The sequence below is a fragment of the Tinamus guttatus genome, unplaced genomic scaffold, assembly GCF_059628265.1.
Source record: "Tinamus guttatus ecotype Peru unplaced genomic scaffold, ASM5962826v1 Tinamus_guttatus_pri_ptg001602l, whole genome shotgun sequence".
Lineage (NCBI taxonomy): Eukaryota > Metazoa > Chordata > Aves > Tinamiformes > Tinamidae > Tinamus > Tinamus guttatus.
Window position 1 is genome coordinate 3154028 of NW_028290136.1, and position 24417 is coordinate 3178444.

The 24417-nt window shown below is 41.4% G+C and overlaps 1 long non-coding RNA gene across 2 annotated transcripts in view; it reads left to right on the top strand.

Moving 5' to 3' along the window:
* LOC148590197 (uncharacterized) overlaps positions 1 to 24417 on the top strand; it is a 272918-nt gene that overhangs the window by 175348 nt on the left and 73153 nt on the right. Inside the window, exon 4 of one of the 2 annotated variants that reach the window (XR_015914345.1) lies at positions 4848 to 4896. This is a non-coding gene — a long non-coding RNA (uncharacterized LOC148590197). Of the gene's footprint in view, positions 1 to 4847; positions 4897 to 24417 lie in introns of those variants that run through there. The other variant, XR_015914346.1, reaches the window with a different exon arrangement.

The window sequence follows — 24417 nt, forward strand, 5'->3', positions numbered from 1 at the left end:
GTTTAGTACACTTCTGGAAATCTTTAGAAGTTTTCCTAGAGAAAATATATTGCAGCTGAATCCTATTTTAATGTAGAGGATTGAGAAAAAATGACAATGCTGGGTGCAAAAGAAAATGTTACAGTATAATTTTAATAAAGGGTTATTAATTCTTTTTCTGCTGTATAGAAATAATTTCTCCCGAGTTATTAAACTAGGTACAGTCAATTTAAAAATAAAAATCTAGTTGCTGCCAAACTATAGCTTTAAAATGTTTTACTGTGGTATTCCTAGTTTTACCTAGAAGATTTTACTGTAATACAGGCTAGTGCAGTATTTAAAAAGATTTTCATTTCTGTTTTCCTTGGTGAAGGGTTGTATTGTAAATCACAGCAAGTTATCCTCTAAAAACTTTGTAAGCAGTTTCTAAAGCTGAAGTCAAATTTTGCCAGATAGCTTGCCTGAAGTGTAAAATTCAATATATGAGGTACTTAGGGAGTTTTGCGTAGAAACTAAAAATATTAGAAATGTGGCTTTTTATTGAAAACCTTACAAATCAGTGCAAGAATTCATAAATTCCCTTTATGAATATACAAACGAAGGTGTCACATTTCTTAAAGATCACTAAGTGTTTTATGGCCATAAATATTTGAATATGAACCTTAAAATGTGTTGTTATATTCTCTTGTTAAATCCCAAACTGATAGATGGTTTTGGTTCCTTTTAACTAAGTTGATAAATGATCTGGTTAGTTACTTTTCCTGAGACTACCCGAGGTGAAACGCACTAAATATTCTCTAGCAGGCTATTTTTATTTTTAGCAGCCCTCAGAAATAATGTGCCTCTGATCTTCCTGCTTGGAGGGCTTTAACTTTTCAATCTGTTTGTGAGACTATCGTGAAAGAAAGCATTTATAAAGTTTTACTTAGCTGTAATTTTTGTATCTCAGATTTTACTCCATAGAGCTGTTGAACTCCCAGTTTCCCATTTCAGTGCAGTAAACCAATTTATTCTTCGTTCAAATTTTGAAGTTTTGCTTTGCAGTTGTCATTTCTAATGACCATGAGACTATTGCATGTTTTAATAAGGCAGTATAAATGTACCTATTGTTATACATTTCAGTAAGCTCTGCAAACAGTTAGAAGATATTTTCACTTTTATGAAAAAGTTTAATTAAGCATATTATAGAACACTTTTATTTTGGTAAGATAGCATCAAGGTTTGCAGTGAGGATTCCTTTTTATTTTTTTCCTTGATAGACTTTACTGCAAGTTTTAAAACTTTAGAAATGAGTCAGGGTTGCGTTGTTTTGTTTTTATTTTTTAACAGGCATTTCATTCATATAAACTGGGCACTTTGTTCTATATGTTCCAAATTCCAGCAACGAGATAAATAAATGGCTGCATTGGATGGAACATAATTATTGAATTTTGGCAGAACTTCAGTGAACTCTGCCATGAAAGATTAATGTGCACAGTGCACTCTTAGATTCTAAAGTAACAGAGTAAGATAAGGGGAGCACATAACAGACTCCAACCTTTGTGGTTTAGGGAAAACAAAAAATGATGGGCAAATATTAACTTTTGCTATAAACTGCTAATGATAATGTTTAGTCATCTTGGTGATAAAAACTACAGAAAGAGACAAGAAAATCCAGTTTTACACGAAATCTCACCACTTCTTTTTTCTTCTGCTTCACATTTTTCTGTATTAGAATAGCCCTAATGGTTCTGTACTCTCTTAAAAGGGAGAACATAACAGAGCGTGTGCAGTATTATAAAGTGCTAATGAAATTCTGTATTGTTTGTGGGTTTTCCTTATAATTGTGATCTTGTTTTATGATTGTGCTGTAGTCATCTAAGACCGTAAGCAAAATTGCACTGGTTGCCTACACACTCCGTGTAGTCCCAGTAGTTTCTGTTGTTACTTCCTCTCTGTTCTTCCTCTCCCAAACTGTAATCACTGGAATCATTTGTTTCCATTGACAAATTGTTGTCATAATCACAAAATCATATTCCAGTTGGCTTGTAAATAATTACTGTGCCCAGATAATGTTTTTAATGGAGAACAATGATTCATTGTCCTGCCAGTCAAGCTGCCTAGGCAGGACCGACAGAATTGCAAAGACTTTTTGGTGTTTTCGGGCAGTTCTGTATAGGAGAAGATGGGCATGAGATCAAGCCTACTCTGTGAGGAGCAGCCTGTTCCTGGGAGTAAATCTCGTTCCTCTTTTGCCTCCTGTCCTCCCCAGCTGCCCAGATACTGGTGCCTCAGCCTGGCGCTCTCCCGTGGGCAGCTCTGGGCAGCCGCAACCGCTTGCCCTTGACGCCAGGGCGGTGGGTCCCAAAGGTCTCAACAGGAGCAACCCACTGGGCGGGCTCCCGTGTGGTGCCGGCTGGTGAGTTGCACAGGGGTACGGCTCAGGTGCACCCGAAATACCTGGAAGCAGCGGGAATTAGGCGGGGAGGATGCAGACACCTCATTTTATTTTTTCCATGGTTGCTTCTGCTGAACTCACAGACAGTGAACCTGCTGCTGAGATGGAGTGCCGTCAGCGCGGCGCTTTAAAATGGCAGATATCCAGCATCTCAGATGTGTTTCCTGGCTTTAAAGACAACTCTGCCCTCCTTCCCAGCCACATCCTGAAGTTCATGATGACAGCGTTATGAGTGCGATAGTTACAGATGTACCAGGGCAAAGGCCTGAGCCTGTTGCAATCATGGGAGTCCCCGGGCGTCGTGGAGCTTGGGGCCCTGTGATGCTGCTCTGCGGTGCCGCAGGCCGCTCTGTCTGCCTTCCTTCCCGACAGCGCTGGTGTTACTGGCATTGCCATCTTCCTTCCTAAAGGTGCATCCTCGTCTTGGCTGGTGCTTCCCAGCGAGGCAGGTGGGCTGAGTAAAAAGCATGAACACGCGTCCTCGGGCTGTGAAGATGTGAATGTCTAGGTACTTACTGTGCCAATTTGCGGTCTTCTCCCTGGTCTTTCGGCCCTTTCTCCCCTGTCATGGTCGGCCTCGCATATATGTTAGTGCCACCATTTCAGAGTTGAGCAAGTGCAGCTACCTGGGTGCTGGTGCACTTTAACACTACATTCAACAGCATATGTCCAAGGTGAAATGAATTTACATTCTCCATCTATGAACCTCATAATTGCACTTTGTTTTCTTTCAGGGAGGTTGATTTCAGGAGACTTCCATATTCAAATTTTTATAAAGTGCTTATTTTTATGTTTTGTAGAGAGCAGAATAGTGTTTCAGTCTTTGTTTGCCCTATATTTCGTTGGAAAACTTTTAATAAGTTTTATTTAGAGTGTGCCTGTATTTCCAAGCAGATTGTGATCCTTTTCTGTTTTAAGTTTAAGCAATTCACAGAAACAGATTTTCTTTTTTAAGCAATCTAAAATTGTTACTACAGATTATGGAATAGGAGGAGGAATATTGTGTTTTCTTTGCATGTATAATACAATGTGAAATCAGATTTTACTTTTACAGCAGTGTGGGGTTACAGCCTGTGAACATATTCAATCTCTTAAAATATTAGGAATGCTTTGGCAAAAGGTCATGTATATGACCCAGTGAACACCCCCATATGTTATTTTTAATACACCTTTAGGTGAACCCTCAAATGCCTTCCGGGTGCAGGGAAGCCCAGAAATAGCAGGAGAAGGTGCATTACAACCAATTAAAACAAGTCTTGCTCTCTCCCCCCGCTGTGCGGAGCACATGGAAACGTCTCCTCGCTCGCAGCCGAGCCAGCCTGTGCGTGTGGTGCGAGACAAGGCCTGTGGGGCTCCCGCACCGGCAGCTCGGCCCGGTGCCGCGCGGCGGCGGCGGCAACCGCGAGGAGAGCTCAGGAGGGCACCACGGCCTGGCCCGGTGGCTCCACGGGCCCGTCATCCTGCCCGGCCTTTAGAGAGGCCCCTCGGGATGCGGGGAGCAGGGAGCCTCTCTCCAGGCGGGCCGGGCTCCGTGCAGCCGCGGTGCCGGAGGCCATGGCAGCGCGCGGGGGAGGCTGCCGGGCCGCGAGGTGTCCCCTGTGGCCTCATGTGCTGCCGCGGAATTTCAGCCCCGAATTACAGACGGGAAGCGCTAGGCAGGTGAATGTGGTTTTCTGGACACACAGCATCGTGCAAGTTTTTCTTTCGGGCATTGTAACTGGTAAGCCGAGGGAGTTAGGCTGATAGGATATTTGGATTTCTTACTACCTGCATGTAGTGCAGTTCAGTGTATCAAATCAGGCTAAAATATGGTCTGTAAAACCATACTTAGCCTCGACAAAGTTACGCGCACCGATTTCCATCTCTGACAAATCTGTCCTTGGGGATACCAGGTCTTCCAAAGGGGGAGCCTTAGAAAAATATGAAGCCTTTCTTTTCCCCTGAGTATACAAAATACCACTTGTCAACATTATCTGCTTCCACAAATCCAAAGTGTGTCATAAAGAAGAGCAAGACACCACGCAAATCTGAAACTTTATTTTTGTCAGAAATGAGCAGCAGTGATGTAAGAATAAATGTAAAACAGAGAGTTTCAGGAGGGGCAAGGAGGAGATTATGATTGGAAAACCCAACTTCATCATATAACTCACGATTTTTGCAACCTCTGAAAATATTTATGACAGAAATGAAATACCGTTATGCCGACAGATCACAGTTGTAATTGCTTTTTGTAATCTCAGAATACAACTGAGGAAGTAAAGCATTTGACTATAGCACTCATTTATTAACAGCAGGAAAAGAAAAAAAATAAATAAAAGTGAACTTCAAGCACTTACGAGGTATCTCATTTGGGGGGATACATTAGTTCACTCAATTCCAATTCCCAGAGCAGTGCTCATGATTGTTAATGTATATCTTTTATGACTTTCAGAGCAAGAGAAGCCAACTTTAGGAGCATGCTTATTGTGATATCCTCAGTGGTAAGTACCCTAACTGCTATCAAGTTTATTACGTTTCTGTAGAGACCTTTTCGAGACCACACTTGCAGCAGCTTAGTCACACAACAGCTTCAAATGTCGTTCTGGAATAATAGGCTAGTAATGTGATATACTCCATAATGAAAGTCAGTATAAAGCACAGGTGGTTGCTAGTATTTGTGTGGTCAGATATAAAAGCTTCACTATGGATACAAGCTACTGCTTTCCCACTTGAGGAAAGTATAATTAAAAGTTGTTTCCAGATGTGCTGGCATATATCTGCAGCTTTTAAAAGTGCATTTTACAAATACAAACTGAAATGTGGTGCATTCATCATTATGAATTGATGATGGGTTTACAGAGAATAAAGAAGAGGGGGAGCATCAACACCCGCAGTCTAAAACAGAGGTGTGTTTAGGCAACAGAGAGTAGGATTTTATGTTTGCACTCTGTTCTTAGGATTTTCTGCGTGTGGGTCTATATTGGAACCACAACAAATATGCATAATCTGTTTGCACAAAAATGAACATTTATTTCATGAAAAATGAGAGATGATTCCGTACCTGCAATTTTTTATTTTTTTTTAGCTCCAGGTAGGTACTTTTTTCTTTTTAATGGTACATTAAAATAAATGCCACTCTGAAGATTTAATTTCCTTTATTCTAGTTATTAAGTCCAGACACATGAGATGCATGTTCTCCTTCTAATATTGACTACTACATGTCTCTCCATAGAAATAATTGGAAAACACTAAAAAAAAAACATGGTTTAAAATGACCTTTGTCTGAAAACACAAAACAGAAGAATCTCTGTATCTGTTGGCATATATAATTCCTGTTTAAACTATTTAGAAAAAATACTATCAGAATGAAATACAGAAAACTAGTAGCTTTAAATATAGGTGAGAGGAGATTTGTAGTTCTTTTGATTTAGCTAAATATATATCTTTAGGACAAAGTCTCGGTCCTAATATCCATTTGGTTCTATCAAATCTAGTGTTTTTCCAGGGAATCGTATTGTAAAAATAAAATTGCTGTTATGACAGGAAGTTTTTGCAACTCTGGAAGTTGTAGCCACTGTTAGGCGCAGGCTGTGTCTGCCATGCTCTTACGATACTTCTCCTGAGCCAGCACCTGTGCCTTTGAGCAAACGAGGAAAAAGGAAGGCTAGGACATATTAGCCTGAGGACCTTGGGCTCTTCACCAGGCTGCTAAGTAATAACAGAAGATTTTTAAAATATTGTGTGTAGTATTCCCTGACCTCTGGATGAATTTTCTTATTTCTTCAAATATGACTCATGTAGCATTTCTTGTCAAGGGAGAATCTACTCCCTTAGCACTTGATTTTTGGGAAATTGTAACACTGAATAAATTCAGTATTTTCTAGATGGTTCCTCGTAGGTCAGCCTTTCCAAATCTAAGTTGCTTTTGCATTTAAATTTCTTTTTCTTGACTCAGCAGAACCTAAGCCCTCTTTTGAAGTGCCTGGCTATTTGAGTACTTCAACAGAGGTTGAGCTAGTTGGAAAAAGCTGCTCAGATCAAAACTTTTTTTTAATATGAAACAACATCTAGTCAGTACTGGCATTTTTATATTGATTCTCTTCTGTAAGAAAAAATAAGAAGTTATCTTAATGACATTGCCAGATTCAGTGAGGGATCTAATGTGCAGACTTGCTGCCAAAGGAGTAACTTGTCCTGTGGGTTCTGTTTTCTGTAGTAAGGCACTAACTCAGTACTAAGTCACGGTGCTGGGAAGTACCGTGTTTTGGCGTGACGGCTTTCACTTCTCTGGGACGTTGTTGGGCCTCAGTGTTTGTAGATGGGCCAGCACAAAGCGCCTGCTTCTTGCCCGAAGGGTCTTGGGCTTCCCACGAAACAGACAGCGATAAGGAGGATGTAAACATTTCTGTGGTGAAAATGGGGATTTCGGCAGTATTGCTTTCAAGCACAGCAGACCTTTTTTTACAGTATAATCACTGAGTATGCTCAGTGTCTGCTTTAGAAGATGTTTATGTTTAATATTTTATAATACTTAAATCACTGTTTTCCCAGAAAGTGGATTTTTAGCTCACAACTGTTATAAACGCCCCCCTCACCTGTTTTTTTTTTTTTTTTTTGGCAAGATGCCATGCAACATAAAATTTAGAAATACCTGCAAAAATCCAGACATTCAAATGTGAAAATGTGTAAAATGAACACTACCTAGTTAGTGTTTGCTCCCCTGAATTGGCTATTCATGTGGGAGACCGGCCCCCGTAACACCCACAGCCTAGCTGGCAGCTTTGCACGTGAACCTTTTTTTGTGAAATAGATCAGTTTTAGTAGGAGCTCAGGTGGGTGAGACAAAATGAAGAGCTTTCTAAAGAAATAGGCTCCTTAAACACTGAGGTTTTGTACATCGTTGGCAAGTGAGGAGTTTTGTGTGCTTTTTGATTAATAGTATTCTTAATAATTAAAAAATGAAATGCTGACCTCACTGGGTGGGTGGCTGGTAACGATTTTGTAAGAAGCACCAAAGTGATTGTGGCTGCCATGAATCTGGAGTGAGTGGCGAAGTGCTATAAACTCTCACGTGTATGTGGTACTGTCATTGTCTATTTAGTGCCAGTATTGCAAGGACAACGTGCTCTGAACACTCAAATCCTTTTTGCTTGTAATGTTCCCGTTAGGATATGTGATGCACCCTAATTTCAGCTAAACTAAGAAGTTGGTTATTTTATCTCCTATACTTAGAACATAGTTTTTGCCTTGTGCCCCGAGTTGTTGATTTTAATACTTTTTCATAAATCACAAGCATCTCCAGCGTTTCTTCTGTTTTCCAGAAACTTAATCTGAAGTTGAAAGCACCTGTTTGTTACATCACACTTAGTTGCTTTAAGAAAAGGGGTTGAAAAAAGGGTGGTGTAAGGCTTTGGGAAGAGAAACGTGCAGAAATAAGACTCCTTCATATTAAGACTCTTACATTAATAAAAAAATCCCCCTATGATGAAACAAATACAGGGAGGAGAAAAGATACACTCAGTCATATCTTTTTTTTTTAGAAAAAAAAGATTCTTCAAAAAATTCCATGGACTTGAAGTTGAAACTGAAATGATTAGCTTGTGTGTTGACAATTTTTGAAATTTTAGAAATCCTGAAATCGGAACAAAAAGATAAAATGCCAAATTATTTGGCATTATATTAAAGTCAGGGAGAAGATGGATCAGATCAACTTAAATATTTAGTTTTTTGAACTATTTCTTATTTTCTGATGTGTTTTTCTACCCATCTGTATTATAAATTATTCTTGTGAGAAGAAAGTAATTTTGAACACTAAGCCAGAACTTACTCATCTTAAAAATATCTCAATGGAATATTTCGGTAATTTTAAAACTCTGCTTTTGTAAATGGAAAATGAATCAAAACATATCCTTGCATGCAAACAATTTTGTTTTTAGTGAACCCTTTCCCGAGGGAAAGTTGTCTAAAGTATTTCCTCCCGCATGCATCATGTGACAAACGGATTTTGTGTTTTGCACTTCTTTATATTTTGTGTTTGTGGCTTTTCATCCAGCGTGAAACATTAGCAAATTATCAATTTAAGCCTTGAGTTCTTTTTTTTTTTGGTCTTTGCTTACAGAGAACGAAATAGATGGCAGGAACATATGGAAAATCTAGCTCAGGAGCCTTAGCTGTGGCTAAGTCTCATTAACTCATGTAAGTAGCTCCACTGAAACCACTGCAAGTTGGGTGCTGAGTGAGGTACTGAGGAGCAGCGTGTGTTACACCGTCATAGGTGTGTGTTGTCCTCACCCTGCCTGCGCCTTCATGCAGAGAAGGAGCTTGCACGCAGCACGCAGCAGGTTCCTGCTCCAAGCTCTCCTCTCCGTTCGTTTCCCGCTGGTATTCCGGGAAGCCGTGCCGCACTCAAGGCTGCAGCCAAGGCACCGGGCCTACCGCAGGCTGCCGGAGCCAGGCGGAAGGCTTGGAGAAGCAGGGAGTCGTCTCTGTGCAGGCCCTGGAGCCACTGTGCATCCATGTGACTGGGGTGACTTGCCTTCCCCCAGCATCAGTCCTTAATTTAAGTGACCTAGCGGAAACCCCCTCACATTTTGCTGCTTCCTAATATTACCCTGGTGAGATGTTTCAACGCTGTTTAAGGAAGACTTAAAAATGCAACGCTTCATTGGGCTGTCCTTCATATTGAAATCCTTTAGGATTTCTTACAAGGAAATATCCATTCCCTCATGGGAAGGAGGCTCTGTGCCTCCTGTTTTTGTTCGAAGTTGTCAGCTGTGGCGCCAGCACTGAATAGCCCCTCCTTACCTGTGTTGATAGCCACGTCTCTGTACGTTACTGATCAATGGACTCAGCCAGCACTGCTCTCCTGAGAACACTGGAGAGCCACAAGTAGGAGGCAGGGAACAGTGACAGTGATCAGAGGTCTCAGTGATGTGGTTCACAAGGGAAGTTTGAACAAAGTGGAGACATCAGACAAGTAAGTGAGAACGACGTTCTTCTCCAGTCTGTCTCCACACTCCCTCCATCTTTCCCATACTTCCTTCTTGTGCACCACACAACATACTTTCTCATCACTTAAGGAAGAAGTAATGCACAGAGCTTCTGGAGATACAGCTTGTGAAGATGCTTTTGTCTATCAGAATGCATGAACTTCCTTCATTGTGATATTTAATGTCTGGCAGATTCTCATTCATAAGGCAAGAGCTTCTTTAGTTAACAGCACTTTAGTGCTGAGAACAGAAATCTCTTCAGACCTTATAACGACTCCCTCTGCAGTAACATTTTCTGGTGGCAGTACTGTATCACCCCGTACTGGAATTGCTTCCCTGAAACGGGGTAGAATAATTCTCTGAGAGCTCTTGGTTCTGGAGAAGATTCTTTCCCATGTGCTTTTTATCTGTCTCTAGGCCCATTTTCTTTGAAAGCATCCAGAAGGATCCACTGAAGGTTCCATGGGAAAGCCCCACTGCCAGGGACTCCCATAAAGCTTAAATGAAAGGGAGTAAAGCAAGCCCTAAGTCCTTCCAGCCTCAAGGTGGGAGCTTTCTATATAACTAAATGCACTCCTATGGGAAGACTCTGTTACATAATATGATAGTTGAAGATAAATTGAGTTTTCAGCATTGTGGTAATTTTGTTTTGATTTTACTTTAAGCTTTTCTTACCACTAAAAGAAACAGAAACATTCTGGTACTGAGAGTTTGTGTCTAATACTAAACAAATCCTTTTACACATACAAAAGATTAGTACATGTAGCCTGCGTTTTGCCAGTGGATCCCATCACATGCTTTGAATAGCTTGTAGAACTTGCAAATAACAAACTCTTGATAAAAATGACAAACTGTGGAGTCTTGTAATGGTAGCTAGTGCTGAAGAATACTCGAGGATCCTCCTTTAAAAGATTATGGGTACTGGGCACTGACAAATGCATCACTGCATCAAATGCAGTGCTGTAGGCAGAAAGGCAGTTTCTTGTCAAGGCTGTAAAAGGCAATGTTCAGAGCCCCTCTTCCCTTGATGTGAGCTGGGGAGTTGGCAGGACAGGACACACTCTCAGACATGGTGAAAACCAACTGTCTGCTTCCCTCCGAGCAAACAGGGGTCTGAGCCACTGAGCACGGAGCCTCAACACTGTGCAAGACACACTTGAAGCCTGTCTCTAGCTAGAGGCTCCCAAAGTGAAAGGCAAATACTAAATCACACAATCACAGGATGGTCGAGGTTGGAAGGAACCTCCAGAGATCATCTAGTCCAACCTCTGCTCCAGCAGGGACACCCAGGGCACGTGGCACAGGGTGGCATCCAGGCGAGTTTGGAAGATCTCCAGAGAAGGAAAAATGCACCAGCACATCCAAAACTACTCTGTTAGGGCAACACAACAACAGCAACAACAAAATAAAAGAAGTGATGGAGCAAAAAGTAATATGTTAGAGATAAGAGTGGTTTTTGTTTATTTGTTTTTGAATATAATTAAGAAAATTCCAATTTGAGGTGTTCTGCATACAAGCAACAAAAATCTCGTTGCTGAGGAGCACAGGAAATAAGGTGTTAAGTAAAACTGAGAATTCACGGTGGAGTAAATGTAGTGAGGTCTGAAAATACAGCATGGATGTAGTCAATGTAATGATTATAGAAAGCAAATTTAGATAGCAAAAGTTTCCATAATATAGCCAAAAGATGCTAGGGACTGTGAGGATAGTAAACACAAGGCATGCTGTAAAATCATACTTACTATATAATGTTTTCAAAGGTGGATGGAAATCTTTACAGTTAAAGAAGGGTCAAAATAATGTTAAAATATAAGCTAATCATCACGAAGGCTTCCGATCCATAGTTGGAGGTAAATTTAGTAAAAATTCACATGGAAATTTACAGCAAGTCACCACAGTAAGTTAAGAAAAATCTTGGAACCGAGATTTTCTAGTCAGCTGCTGCTTATTTTTAACTCCACCTGAGTTTGGATTTTACAAACTCACACTTTATTTTCTATTCTTGGCTGGAATGTCTCTCTTAGCTTGGGTTTGGTTAAAAAAATAAATAAATAAAATGCATCTTTGCCAGGACTGGGAAGAGGTCAGACTTCCCTGTTAGGGGTTTCCCACTGTGTAGGGGTACATAGCTGCTTGTTTCCTTCCATAAACTCTTTCTGATCCTTTATCAGCCACAGTCCTCCCAGTTTTACCTGGGAATGCTTTCAGCTTTTATTTATTTATTTATTTATTTATTTATTTCTAGATTCAACTTAAATCCATCAGTAAATAGGCATATTTTTCTATATATACTTTTAATTAGATTTTACTAATATATATAGTTATATAGTTATGATCCAGCGTTACCACACAAACTTATTATTTTGTGTTATCTGTACTGGGATCTTCTCAGGGGTGTGGTAGGTTTGCTGAAGTGCTAGAACATACACGAAGGAAACATTTATTTGACCACCTCACAGGTGGTAAATGAGGTGTGACAAACGATAAGTGAATAATGAAAGGATTAAGAATTAAGGGAGGAATTAAGTGATGTCTAGCATTTCTGCTGCCCTTCCATGCTGGGGTTGTATTTCACCCAAAACACTATTCATCCTCTCAGAAGCAAACAAATGATTTTTTGTGTGTGCTAAATGGTTATTTTTATATTCCCTTTTAAAACTAAGAACTGTTATTGCCAAAAGTCCCACAAAGGATCAGTATCAAAGGAATCAGAATTTAGAAATGTGAGCTTGCAGTGGGAATTGAAGGTAACTCTACAAGTGCAGTTACACGATAACTATCAGACAGATTTCTGATGAGATTGTGGAAACCGAGCAGCAGAAAAGGAAAGAAATAAGAGTCTGTTGTGAGCTGGAATTATGAAGCAGGGAGGAGGAAGAGGCATCCCAAGAAGGAGAATGATCGTAGGTAAGATTTTGACGTTTTTAGAGCATAAGCAGAAGCTTCTCTGTGGAAACTGTTGCAGGATTCCAGCTGAGATGTGTACCTTGAAAAATCTGTTTTTCAACCAAGGAGGGTGCTGGAGCATGCGAAGGAGTCAGGGAGGTATCGATGACGCAGCCTCCAAAGAGAGCTGACGGTTTTGTGGTAGCCTGGGCTCCTACTCGCGTACGGCCACCAAACCAGAGTAACAGATGAGTGAAATCTGCAGAGAGGTGCCTGCTTCACTCCGTCTGCAAGGTGGCGTTTGACTAGAAAACAATGTTGAATAAGAAAATCCAGAATATGCTTTCCTCAGATCTGAAGTAGCAAAGTTACTACACATAACACAATTTTTAAAGCAGTCTGGAGTAAGTAATGTCATGTCAGAAGCCCATCTTCCAGCCAAATGAAAGTCACATTCCTCCTTGTGCACAACAGGGGTAGGGACTGAGAGCAGGAAAACACAACCTTCAACCACAAGTATAGGAAATATTAGGGAAGAAAACAGAACATAGGGAAAAGGCCTCTGAGAAGGGAAGGCACCAGGGCCTCTCATTCTGGAAGTTCTCTTTTAGGCAGCTTTCTGTTTATTTTTCAATCATGTGCTCTCCTTTCTGTTTTTCTTTTTGAAAGCTACACATAGGCTAAGCCTCACAGTTAAAACAAGAAAACAAACTCGCTAAAGCCTTTGTTTTGTTTATTCTGTAACAACTGACCTATTCTCAGCAGTTTCCTGTGATACCACAAAAATTAGCAAAAGGGATTATATTAGTTTGTGTGCCTCAACATTGTGGAAAATATACTAGAACCAATTCAAAAGTTTCTATTTCCAGTAAATGACTTGAGAAAAGTTTAGAAAATAAAAGTGATCTTCTTACACAGATGTGTTTTCATTTAGTTGGGATCACTGATGACAAAACACTTCAGTCTGTAGCTCCAAGAATACGGAATTGGAGAAAAATTGTTTTTCATCATCTTATTAGCAGTGAGCAAACAAAAATCCTAACTGAATTTTAGGTGAATTTCAGCCTGAAATTAAGACTTCAGGCTGGGTTTGAGGTGTTTTTTGTTTTGTTTTTGTTTTCTAATTGCTTTTATTACGTACAAGTTCAGAAATTTAACTACCGCGTTTTATACTTTTTTGTTTTCCTTAGACCTCTTTCTTTAAAGTAACGTAGCATTGAAAAAGCTGCAACACAAGCCTGTCCTGCACTAGAAAGCTGCCCGGGGTTAGTTACTTCCATTAGGTACCTCTGCTTTCCTGTATTCAGCCAGGAAGTTACTGTTCTGAATTGCGGAACTCCAGTGCTCACTGTGATGCCGTTTTGGGACATTTCAGTTTTGGAAAGAGTCAGTTTACTACTTTGGTCTTGGTCAGTTCTGTGCAGCCTCTCCATACTGATCATTTACAGTACTGCTTCTGCTTGTTTTTCCTCATCTGAAACACGAAAAAAAAACTTTTTTTTTTTTTTTGAATCACACATTCCCTGGAAAATTGCCTTTTTGTTTATTAGCCTTTCAGTCTTGTTTTCCATAAAGATTTTTCTAATACTAGTTTTGAGGCATCATGTTTTTTTAAAAAAAAAAATGTGGTCCCACATGGTAAAGTTCTTCTGTTTCATTAAGTTATTCCAAGTTTATAGTTATGAGTGTGTTTACATGAGCTCCTTGTCTTTGTTTTACAATGCAAATCTGTAGCTTAGCTAGATCTGCCTCTGTAGCTTAGCTGGATCAGCCTTCACTCTTTGGGGGGATGAATAAATACATTATATAGGATAGCATTTCCTCATACTTTTTTTAATTCCTCGCTGTTGTGATTCAATGTGAAAAGATTTTCCTATGGTTTCTAGAAAAGATGTCAAGTCCACTTGCTGGGTCCACAGCTAAGGCAGCCCAGAGTTGAAACTGGTAATCATCCTTTGGTATCCTTTCATTTTGTGATAAAGTTCAGTTCTCGGGAATCCTTCCTTGGAGATTTTGGCAGCTATCGACATTGTCCCATTTGAGAGGACAGTTCAGAAAAAGAGGGAGTCTGAATTGCCCTCAGGAAGGGCCTCTGTCTTCACTGGCATGGATGGAACCTGTTTTTTTAACTGAGGTGTGTAAGTCAAGCACTGGAAGTCAAGCAACAGGTAAACCACTGCCACGTGCCATGAACCCTCACAATGTGGGTTATGAAGCTGTGAGAAGTTTGGAGGAGGCAGCCCATACATGGTCTGAAGCAAACTTTGACATCCTGCCCCCTTCACTTCCCGAAGGTCCGAAGCAGTCCTGGCCGCTGCGCGTGTGCTCCGACAACTGCAGCACTCCTCCCTTACGGAACCGCATGTCGAGCTGGGAAGAACAGCTCCTACGTCGCACAGACCATAGTGCCACGATACTTGCTGGAAGTCTGTGTGTCGCAAAATTCTTCCTGATCTCCAGATATGTGTTTTAGTCAGTTCTGTTTGTGGAGACCAACTATCAGATCACTGTAGCTTTTATCATGAGTTCAAGAAAATGTCGTATTTAAAGGATAAAGATAATGAGCCTGCCAACTTCTACGTGTTACACAGTTCAGTGCTTCTCATAAGGAAGATACAAAAGATGCCGCATTTTTGTGGTAGCGTATCAAAAAAATAACCTGAAAATGTAAAATAAGAAAATTGAAAAGGAGGTCATACTTAAAGGCTGTCCTTTGCTCTTCAGATACTATATACATTTCATTCATACTCTTCTCTGCTCATTATGAATATACATAGAGTATTCTGCAAAACTGACTGTAATGCATTATTCTAAATGCCAGGCAGATAATGTGTGATAAAATCTATTATATATCAGAGAGCAAGACTGGAAGTGAAAAATAGACATGGTCTGAAGTGTCCTTGTGTAGTTGAAGAATGGCATTTCACAGCAAGTTGGACTTGTCAGGGACAAGTAATTAGCACAAGTATTTACAGTCACTTTAGACAGCGTCTATCTCTGGCCACAAGGATTCTCTGGTTCTTTGAAACAAGCTGCCATTATTACTTGAATAATATGTAACTGTGATATGAACCTACTTCTGTGATACAAAAAAATTACTTTAAAGAAGTGATTTTTCTGTAGGTCAGTAGGTGGAAGCTAAACAAAACTCCAGAAGATGCAGATTTGAGTAAATAATGCATTATGAACTGCAGTTGCAGAATGATAAAGCAAACTATATAAATATATAAAAGGAGGAGGTAAACCATGTTCTTGGAAACTTATTGAGACATCAAGGGCTGGAAATACATTGCTTCAGCAGTGTTTCCTTGATTTTACCTTGTAAAAGTCATTTTTTTTGAGTTTGTTTAAGATCATGGGTGTCCTGGGCTTATTATATAGACTACGTCTTTCAGAAAACCAGCACACATTAGAGGAGTTGTATCTTTACATTGCTGTAAATTGCTGTGCATTTACAGTGCTGTGCTCTTTAAGATGACTTTCAAAGTACATATTGTTCCTACACTAAAGTACATTAAAGGTATAATAGGGCAATAGCTGGAACTTGATGACCTGTAGCTGCACTATACTGAATTTCAATAAATCCTGTAACAATAATGAAAAATGATCCACTCTTTTCATTGCTAAACATGGTTCTGGGAATTCGGTATGTTGAGCAGTATTGGCTTCACAAGCAACCATATGTTTTTAATTCAGCAATCTTAATTACAGGAAATTTAATGATAATGAATAGTAACAAAGGAAAAATTAAAAAAAAAAAAGACAAAAGAGAACTTAGTTTACATCCAAAGGAAAGAAATATTTTTGTAATAAATTGGTGCCTTTACATTGGAAAATTCATTTCTACTTACAGCATATAGGCTAACCATTAACAGTTGTCCATTATTTCTTTTTTGCCTTCATTTTTTATGGTTACAATTATCTGTGTAATATTTAGAAAAACACTAAGAAAAAGCATGATCATAAATAGCAAGGCAGCTGTTTTCTTAAGAATTTGGTAATAGGATCAGTAAGAAACGGGAAAAAATCAGCTTCCTTGAAGAGGAAATTTGCTATTGATTTCAGCAGAATCAGAGTTTCGTGTTTGGTTTGGAGTGAGAGCCCGCTGCAGAGGCTGTTGCGGAGAGGGTTCTACCTATTGCCTTCCGTTTGCTCTGGTTGAGGCCTGAAGTAGCGTCTTGATGCCGGCCCGGCCGCCCCCATGGAAGTGTTGAGATATAAGTGCTGGGAGCCCACGTGTCTGTCATGGAAGAATCGGCCTTTGACGCCTGCGCATTGCTTAGGGGGTAAGGTGAACAAGGAAGAAGGACTTAAAGGGCTTCTGTGTATTTGTTTGCTTCATTTTCCAGAAGTGCTGGTAAGGCATTTTGGAGGAATTGCTGCTCCTTCAAATTTTAGCAAACAGCGTTTCAGTGTCTCAGTTTTTTAAGTCCTCAAAGAATGAAACCAATCCCAACATTTGGCACAAACTAGGGTGATAAAGCATAGGAATCTAAGCTGGGAAAGCTAACCACTTAAAATACCAAATGATCCAATTACAAGTAAAAGACAAATACATAATATTGTTGGGGAGCTGCTGAGGTCACTTGTTGATAGTGATTGATTGGATGAATGAGTTTAGGTCCACCAGCAGGAGCAGCTTACATTGCATGGATTTCATTTAAAATTAGTTTTGATGTAGACTAGCATCAACTAACTGTACTGCTCCTCATGTCAAATGTTGTAGATAAATTAAAAGCTTTCCCTAGCTCTGTCAGTGGATTTATTTATGGTTTGCATGTTGCTGCGACACATACAAACTTACGACGTTAGTATAAATGAGAAATGCTTAGTGATGTAGCTTGTTTGGTAACCATTCGTTTGCGTTCAAAGTTGGTCAGATTTCAAAAGCATACATTGGCAGATGCCTGCAATCCCGGAAGAATTCTGACAGTCACAGCCTTTATTAGAAATACCCATTGAATTATTTTTGAAATTTGGTAGCTAGAACTTCCTTTTTAATTCAGCATGATTATGCTTTCAGTCGCAGGGATTTTTCTGCATATCCTTTCTTATAATAAAGTTCAGTAGCGGCAAAGAGCATGTTAGAAACTTAAAACATTTCTCCACTTTTCACTCAATAAAGGCCTTAAAATTGTAACACCTATTTTGTGATCCATTGAATTGTTTAAAAAACAGACAGCTAAAGGAGTTGAGGATGCGGAGCACACGGCTGCCGTGCCATGAGTTACTGCAGCCGCTGGCGTGACACCCCCTGCTCCTCGAGGGGAATCGGAGGTAACTTGGCCCCCAGCAAAGGGCAGCGCAGCTGCCTCCAATTAGCGGGGCCGTGTTTCATCCGAGGGAGCCTCACACAGGGCTCCTGACGGCAGCCGGCACCGGCCAGCGCTTCACCCCCGAGTCACAGCTTGGGCCTGAGTCATAAGGCCCCGAGTGTGTGGTCACGTACAGGACACGAGAAAGTCCACAAAGCCACTCTCTTTAAAAGAAGGCGGTCCACCCTATGAAAACACTCGAGGCATCATATGATGGGCTGTCATCACGTATTAATTTCTAAACGCTGACCGTGTACACGGCATCTCATGCAGTCATTGCTGGTTTCTCCACAGATACTTATGAATGAAGGTCAGGACACTAACATAGTAAGGATTTCTATCCCCTTTCTTTTAGGTTAGGACAGTCTGTTCCTGTGACCGCTACTTATTTTGTTATTCCTGGTGTCTTCCCTTCCATTTCATGTTTAAAATTAAGTGGAAGGATTGATGATGGGAAGATATGTTTGTAAACTAACAAATTTTAGCCACTTTAATTTCTTACGCTTGAAGAATAAAAAATATGTATAAATGTATATAAATACCTGATAGGAAGGAGTAAAGAAGATGGAGCCAGACTCTTCTTAGTGGTGCTCGCTAACAGGACAAGATGAAGCAGGCACAAACGGAGACACCGGAGACTCCTCTTAAACATAGGGAGAAAGCTGCCTTTGCTGTGGAGGTGATGGAGCAGTGGAAGGGGCTGTGCTGGCAGGTGTGGAGCCTCCCTCTGGGGAGATGCTGAAAACCGGAGCGGACGCAGCCCTGGGCCGCCTGCCCCAGATGAGCAGCAGGGGTTGCAGCAGACGATCGCCAGAGGCTCCTGCCAACCTCGGCCCTTCTGTGCAGCTTGTTTGTGTGGCTTTGGCCAGTGTAAGAACCTTTAATGCTATAAACATTAATTATTTCACAGTGATGGGAATGTCAAATGCCAAACTTCTACTCATTGTGTTTGTTGTTACTTCTATGAGAGTGCGGGTTCCAGCTGAGTCTTAGTAGCGTTGCTTTCACTCAAAGTTTGAAAGTGTTGTGATGTGTCTTTACATGGGTCTCATTCACCTAAAAACTTCACTGGGGTCTAGGGTTTAGCACGCGCTTACTTGTGGTGATGTTGCCAGTGGATTTAGTTCTTGAACCCCTGCTAATACTCCTAGGCCAAAAGTAGAGCTGGCTTTCTGGCCTGGGTGCTCTACAGCACTCATCAGGAGGCATTCTCTGCCTGCAGAGTCTCTTTGCAAGCACAAAATCAGAATAAACTTCATAAACTGATAATATCAGCATATGATGTTAGTGATATCAGTTTCCTCTACTTTTCCCTGGCTTTCTAAGAGGTATTTGGGGGACAACTTTTTTAATTTGGCATTTGCAGGGAAGCAGTTCTTGAGAACAACAGGGATGCTGGAGAGAGGAAAATAAATTCTGGATGTCGTGGTACATCAAAAACTGTATAAGAGTGAGCAGGTGGAGGAGTGTGGGTAAAGTGTGGCTAAATTTGGACTATTTGTGCCCCCAAAAAAGTGAAAGAGGGAGATTAATAGTTAAAAAGTACTTGCAGTGGTTGGTAGTGCAAGAAGTGCGTCTTTTTTCCTAATTGACAGATGTTGTATGCCAATGGTTGTGTGAGGAGATCTGGCCTCTAAAATGGGGCTCTGTTGGCTGCATCATTACCTAATTTCCTCTTTAGTAAACAAAAACAAATTAACAAGCAGTGCTTTCACCTTTAAATTAGTATTGCGTTCTTAGTGTTTGTTTGTTTACCTTTGGAAAAAAAATACATATTTTCTTCTGAATGGTTAGTTTAAAGCGGTAAAATGGAACTTTTAAGTAACATGCATGGACACGTTTTAATATATTCACGAGTGATCCGAATATAGTGCAGAAATCACATATGCTGCTCTGCTGCAACTTTCAAGGTTCAATCCATCATTCCGGAGCCCAGGGGGCCTAGATTTGACATCCTGCCTAGAAACCGTACTGCACATTGGTTGGAACTATGCCATCTCCTGCTCAGGTTAAAAGAGCAGCTGTAATTTGTCTGGGTAGCACTTTTAACTATGCACGGCAAATCATAAAACCCATTTTCAGTAATAAGCTTGAAGCTAAAATAGGTCCGTTGCTTCATTTCCTGATCCATACAAGATTTTCCTCATTTTGGTACAATTTTACTTGAAGTTTGATCTCATAATGATATAGATTTCTGTAACAATCTTTCTCAGATTAACAGTTTTATTTAGCTTATCTACAGTATGTAGGAGATTTCTTTTTGGCATTTAGAGGAAGTCTTTTTCTATTGTTCTTTGAAACTGAAAATATGAGAATAATTTCATACCAGGAGTTAACCTTATATATGATTGCACCAGTAAATATAGCCTGATTATATTCTTTTTCGGTTGTGAATACCAGATGTGAAAATACTCCATCCTAATGCACACAGTTGACTTCTTTTTTTTTTCACTTTATCTCTTTTAGCATGTCTTGTTCGCAAGGAAGTTGCAAATGCAAATATGTCCGGCCACTCGCTAAAGAAATTTAAAGAATCTCTCAATATATACGTGGGCAGATACGGTTTTTATACATGGTTTTGGATTATATTTTTTTTTCGATTATCACCTTTCGTGCCCACCTTTTTGGTACATGTCCTTGTGCCTCAGTGGCGAGGTCCAACTTCTTCTGTGTCGCAGCTGAGTGACGCCGCAGCCCAAGGCGGCTCCTTGGGCAGGTTTCCCCACGGGCACGTGCCAGCCGGCCTGGCGGAGGCAGCGCCATTACCCGTTCGCGGGCCGCGTAGGCCGCGCTGCCCCTCCTTCCCGGCGTTGCGAAACAAGGGCTCCAACATCAGCCGTGTTCTGGCGCAAGCCTTCAGAAGCTGTGAGAAAAACAGGGCCCAGACACTAAAAAATAACAAAATGCCCTAAAATGTCATTCTAATTCTGTGGATATGCAGCGGCTTGACTACCAAATTGAACAGCTGATCCCCTCTAATCTTTAAGGCACCGACTTCCCTATCCTTCTGCCCAGTGCCATGTTTCTGGGCATCTTTCGGTGTTCGTAGGGATTTTTCAAGTCTTGCCTTTTACAATAATCTTCCCTTTCAGTGAATACTGGGTCCCCATGACACCCGTTGTGCCCCTGCGCTCTCCTGGCGCCGCTGCTGTTGCTGGCTCAAGGGACCTTCCTGCTCCGGTGCCTTTCTCAGGGCCCTGAGGCTTTTTGGTACGGCCAGCAACACAGCTTGTCTGTGTGACGTTACTGTAGTAGGGGAGCCTACCTTACTGAGAAGATATTCTCTCAAAACGTTTGTTTTCTTTAAATAATTTAGCCCTTCAAAATTGCCACTGGATTAAGAATCTATAGGGACACGGCCTACTCACATTAGCCACAGACTCTGCAGGGCTTGCTTAGCCGTAGAAGCTGGGATGTGTTTCTGCATATTCCGTCCTCGCGGCCCGCTGCAGCATCAGAGCGCGCTGCGGTGCCGCATTGTGCGCCGTGGTGGCCACACAGGCACTTTGTGCTCGCTGCAGACGGAGCGGTACGACAGCTGCATGTAAATACGCATAGCGGGAGAGATTCGTGGCCGGGCCTCGGCCTCGGCCTGGCCGGCCATGCTGCCGCTGCGCAAATCAGCGAGCGTATCCCCTGCTCCTGGCTGCTCGCTGGCTGCGGGGCGGATAAATTGGTTCAAGCAGCAGCAGCAGCCCACAGAGGGCTCCTGCGCGAGCGGGCCTGGGGTGCTGCGGCGCTCCAAACGTTTCCCTGAACCTGCAGTAGCTCGCAGTAGATGAATTTAGCACTCAGCAGATTAATTTAGCTCCCAGTGTGCTGGATTTAGAAAGAAAAACTAATATAGATGAATACATTCTGTTCAGCCAGCATATTTTGTTTTGCAACAATACACATGTCTCATTTGAACTGCAATCTGGTTGGAAAGCGTTTTGCGAGCGGTGCATTGGTCATAAAAATGAGTCATACTTGCTCATTTTTTAAAAAGCTTTCATCTAGTGCAGATTAAGGAAAAAGTATTGAGCAATTCACTGGAAAAAAGTATTGGAATTTTAGCCATTTCTGATGAGCTTTGGGCAACTTTTTAAGGTAGAATTTTACGTCATGCAGCAAAAATCCAATAGCTGCTTTTCGCTTTTTTACCTTTGTAGTCTATTAGGTGATGTAAACCACCTTCCTCATGGTTACGCCACTCCTTTGCCTCATCAGCAGGGTTATTTTAGCAGGATTTTCAGGTTTGAAGCTGAAGGCATCTCCAGTGCAAGTTGGAAAGAGCTCTTTGTGAGGATGGATAAAGGTACAAAGCCTCGTATGGCCTCACTTTACCTGGAAAGTGTTAGAAGGGCCTGGACTCGTTTGCTTATGCAGAGTAAGTGAGTGCCCAGCTTGTGTACGCTCAGAGAGTAATGCTTGTTGTTTCAGAAGCTGGAAACTGCATGCAGATAAATAATAAAAACCTGGAAGCTGAGCAGATCATTTTGACTGGTTTTATTTAAGTATGAAGCAGTGAAGGGAAGGAAATGAAAAGAAAATTGCTGCAAAATGACAAGCTGGCTTTCTAAAATAGAATCCTCTGTAAATGAGCCACTCTCATAGGAAAGACTACCTCGCAACACATCTTTCAGGGCACTTCTCAATAGAGTATTCCCACTACCAGCAGCAGGATGATTGTTATAAAACATTCTTTCAGTCTCTCAGTAAATTTCTTTTAGGGCATTAAAGAATGGGTTGAAGAGCAAATAGCTCCTTCAGTTGAGTCGGTGCTGTACAGTGCAGATTTTATTTACTCAGGAAGAGCTCAGCTGCTACAGTGATGGGTGCTTTATAGTAGTGATTCCCAATTCTATTTAATCAAGGGACTACCTACCCTTTTGGAGAACACAAACCAAAGACTTTCCTCTTCAGCATTGCTGTAGTGTTTTTCATCTGCCAACAAATAAAAATGAAACTAAACTTTGGATGCTCCTTTATGAAGTTCATTTTCCCCACAGTTTATATACCACTTGCAAGTGCAGGGATGTGTGTATGTTCTTTTCTTGTCTCAGTTTTAAAATCTCCTAGCATTCTGGCAGGTTACCTTGCATTATCTTACCGACTGCCACTAGTTTCTAATCAGTAGGCTGAGGATCAGTCCTGTGGAAAGAGGCTGGAGCCCTGCATTTACGCATGTGCTGAGAGTACTGCCTGTCAGGCTGTGAAGCAGCCCATGCACAGGTGCCCTGTGGCTTGAGGTAGATGCCTCTTTCAGCAGGGCACAGTGACGTTTAAATCTCTCGGGCTTTTCCTGGGATTTTATGAGTTCTCCTGTGCAAAGGATGAGACAGAACTGTGCTGCCCGAGGGGCACCGCAGCAAAGCGGTAATGACTCACCACCCTGTCTGGCTCCTCTCTTCTGAGAGGAATGGGGATTCATTATGAGCAGATCCTCCCATGGGAAGAAGAGCTCTAACCACCACTTTCTCCTGTTGACTCAGTTGGGTTGGCCAGGGCAGCGAGGCAATGAAGCCAGGGCTGTGTTTAGTCACTGCCAGTACACGCAGAAGTGTAGAAAGTTACATGGCATGTGATATCCATGAGTTCAAAATTATATATTAGGACCCTGAGTGAGCATCCTCTCGTCCCCCAACCTCTTGTGCCCCAGGGGCTGCCTTCTTGGCTGGGCCCAGGCCCTATGGCCACCCAAGGCCACCCCACCGTAAGGCACAGGGGAGGCGCTGCGGCAGATTGCCCTTTTTCTGCAACCCTGAGTGAGATTTGGACTGTTGAAACCCAGGCTGTCTTGGATGAAGCCGAAAATTTCCTTCCCTGGTCCTACTTTCGAGTCAGCCATGCTCTTCTTTTTCTTGCCTGTGTTTAGGTGGTTTTATAAATATGTGGAGTTCTCTGTCTGAGAAAGTTAATACTAATTCAAAGAGAGAAGAAAACTCTATTGCCAGAAGACCTTTTTGGAGGTTTAAACATTGAGTACCCTAGAGTTTTAGCCAGCATGGTGAGCAATGGGATTCTTGGGCAGACTAAGCTTCCCACCCTGCAGGAGGTGACGCCACCCTATAGTGTTTCCTCCACAGCCATGGGAAGACACTTCGGCACCCTGTTACCTCTGCTTAGGATCTTTGCCTTGCTAAAGTCTGCTTCGTTCTTTGCCTCCTTTCTTCAAGGTTTCCTTGAGTTCTTGGCAAAAACTATGGAGGAAATTAAAGGCTTTATTTCCAGCCCAGCTTCAGATGTCACAAATATGGAGGCCAGGTTCTGAAAATCCAGTTCTAAAAATTCCAATGTTTATTGTTTTCTGTGCTTCACTGCCAAGATCTTCTCCCTGCTGTGGCAAAATACTGCCATCTGTAAGATTCATCAAGCTAAGTGTTAGCATGTTGGTACTTGCAAATGCCACAAGCTCCATCATGGCCTTGTTATGGTTTAAGATCTTGCCAGATGTCACAGGTTGAAGAGGCTTGATGTGAATGTCTTTTTCTTCTTCTCTAATTCAGTCTGGCCCAGACTGAAGATCCAGGACACATCCACAAGTTGAGGTAACTTCTTTAGACGTTCACTTACCCATAATCAGGCATTGTGGCTCTAATATGCCTGTGGAAGCAAGGCATAATATGTATTGGTGTAATTAACTCGCCTATAATGTTGTAGCAGCATGAAATGCCTTTATTTATGTAGCACTAATACTCTAAAGTATCTAAGTACATAAATTTGTAGCACTAATAATATAAATTCTTGTGTAAGGGATTTGCTGTTGTCAGATTTCCAGAAGCTAATTGATCTCAGAACTTGCTTTTATCTAATAGTGGTGTGTTTAGACACACGTACAAATGTTGTTGCA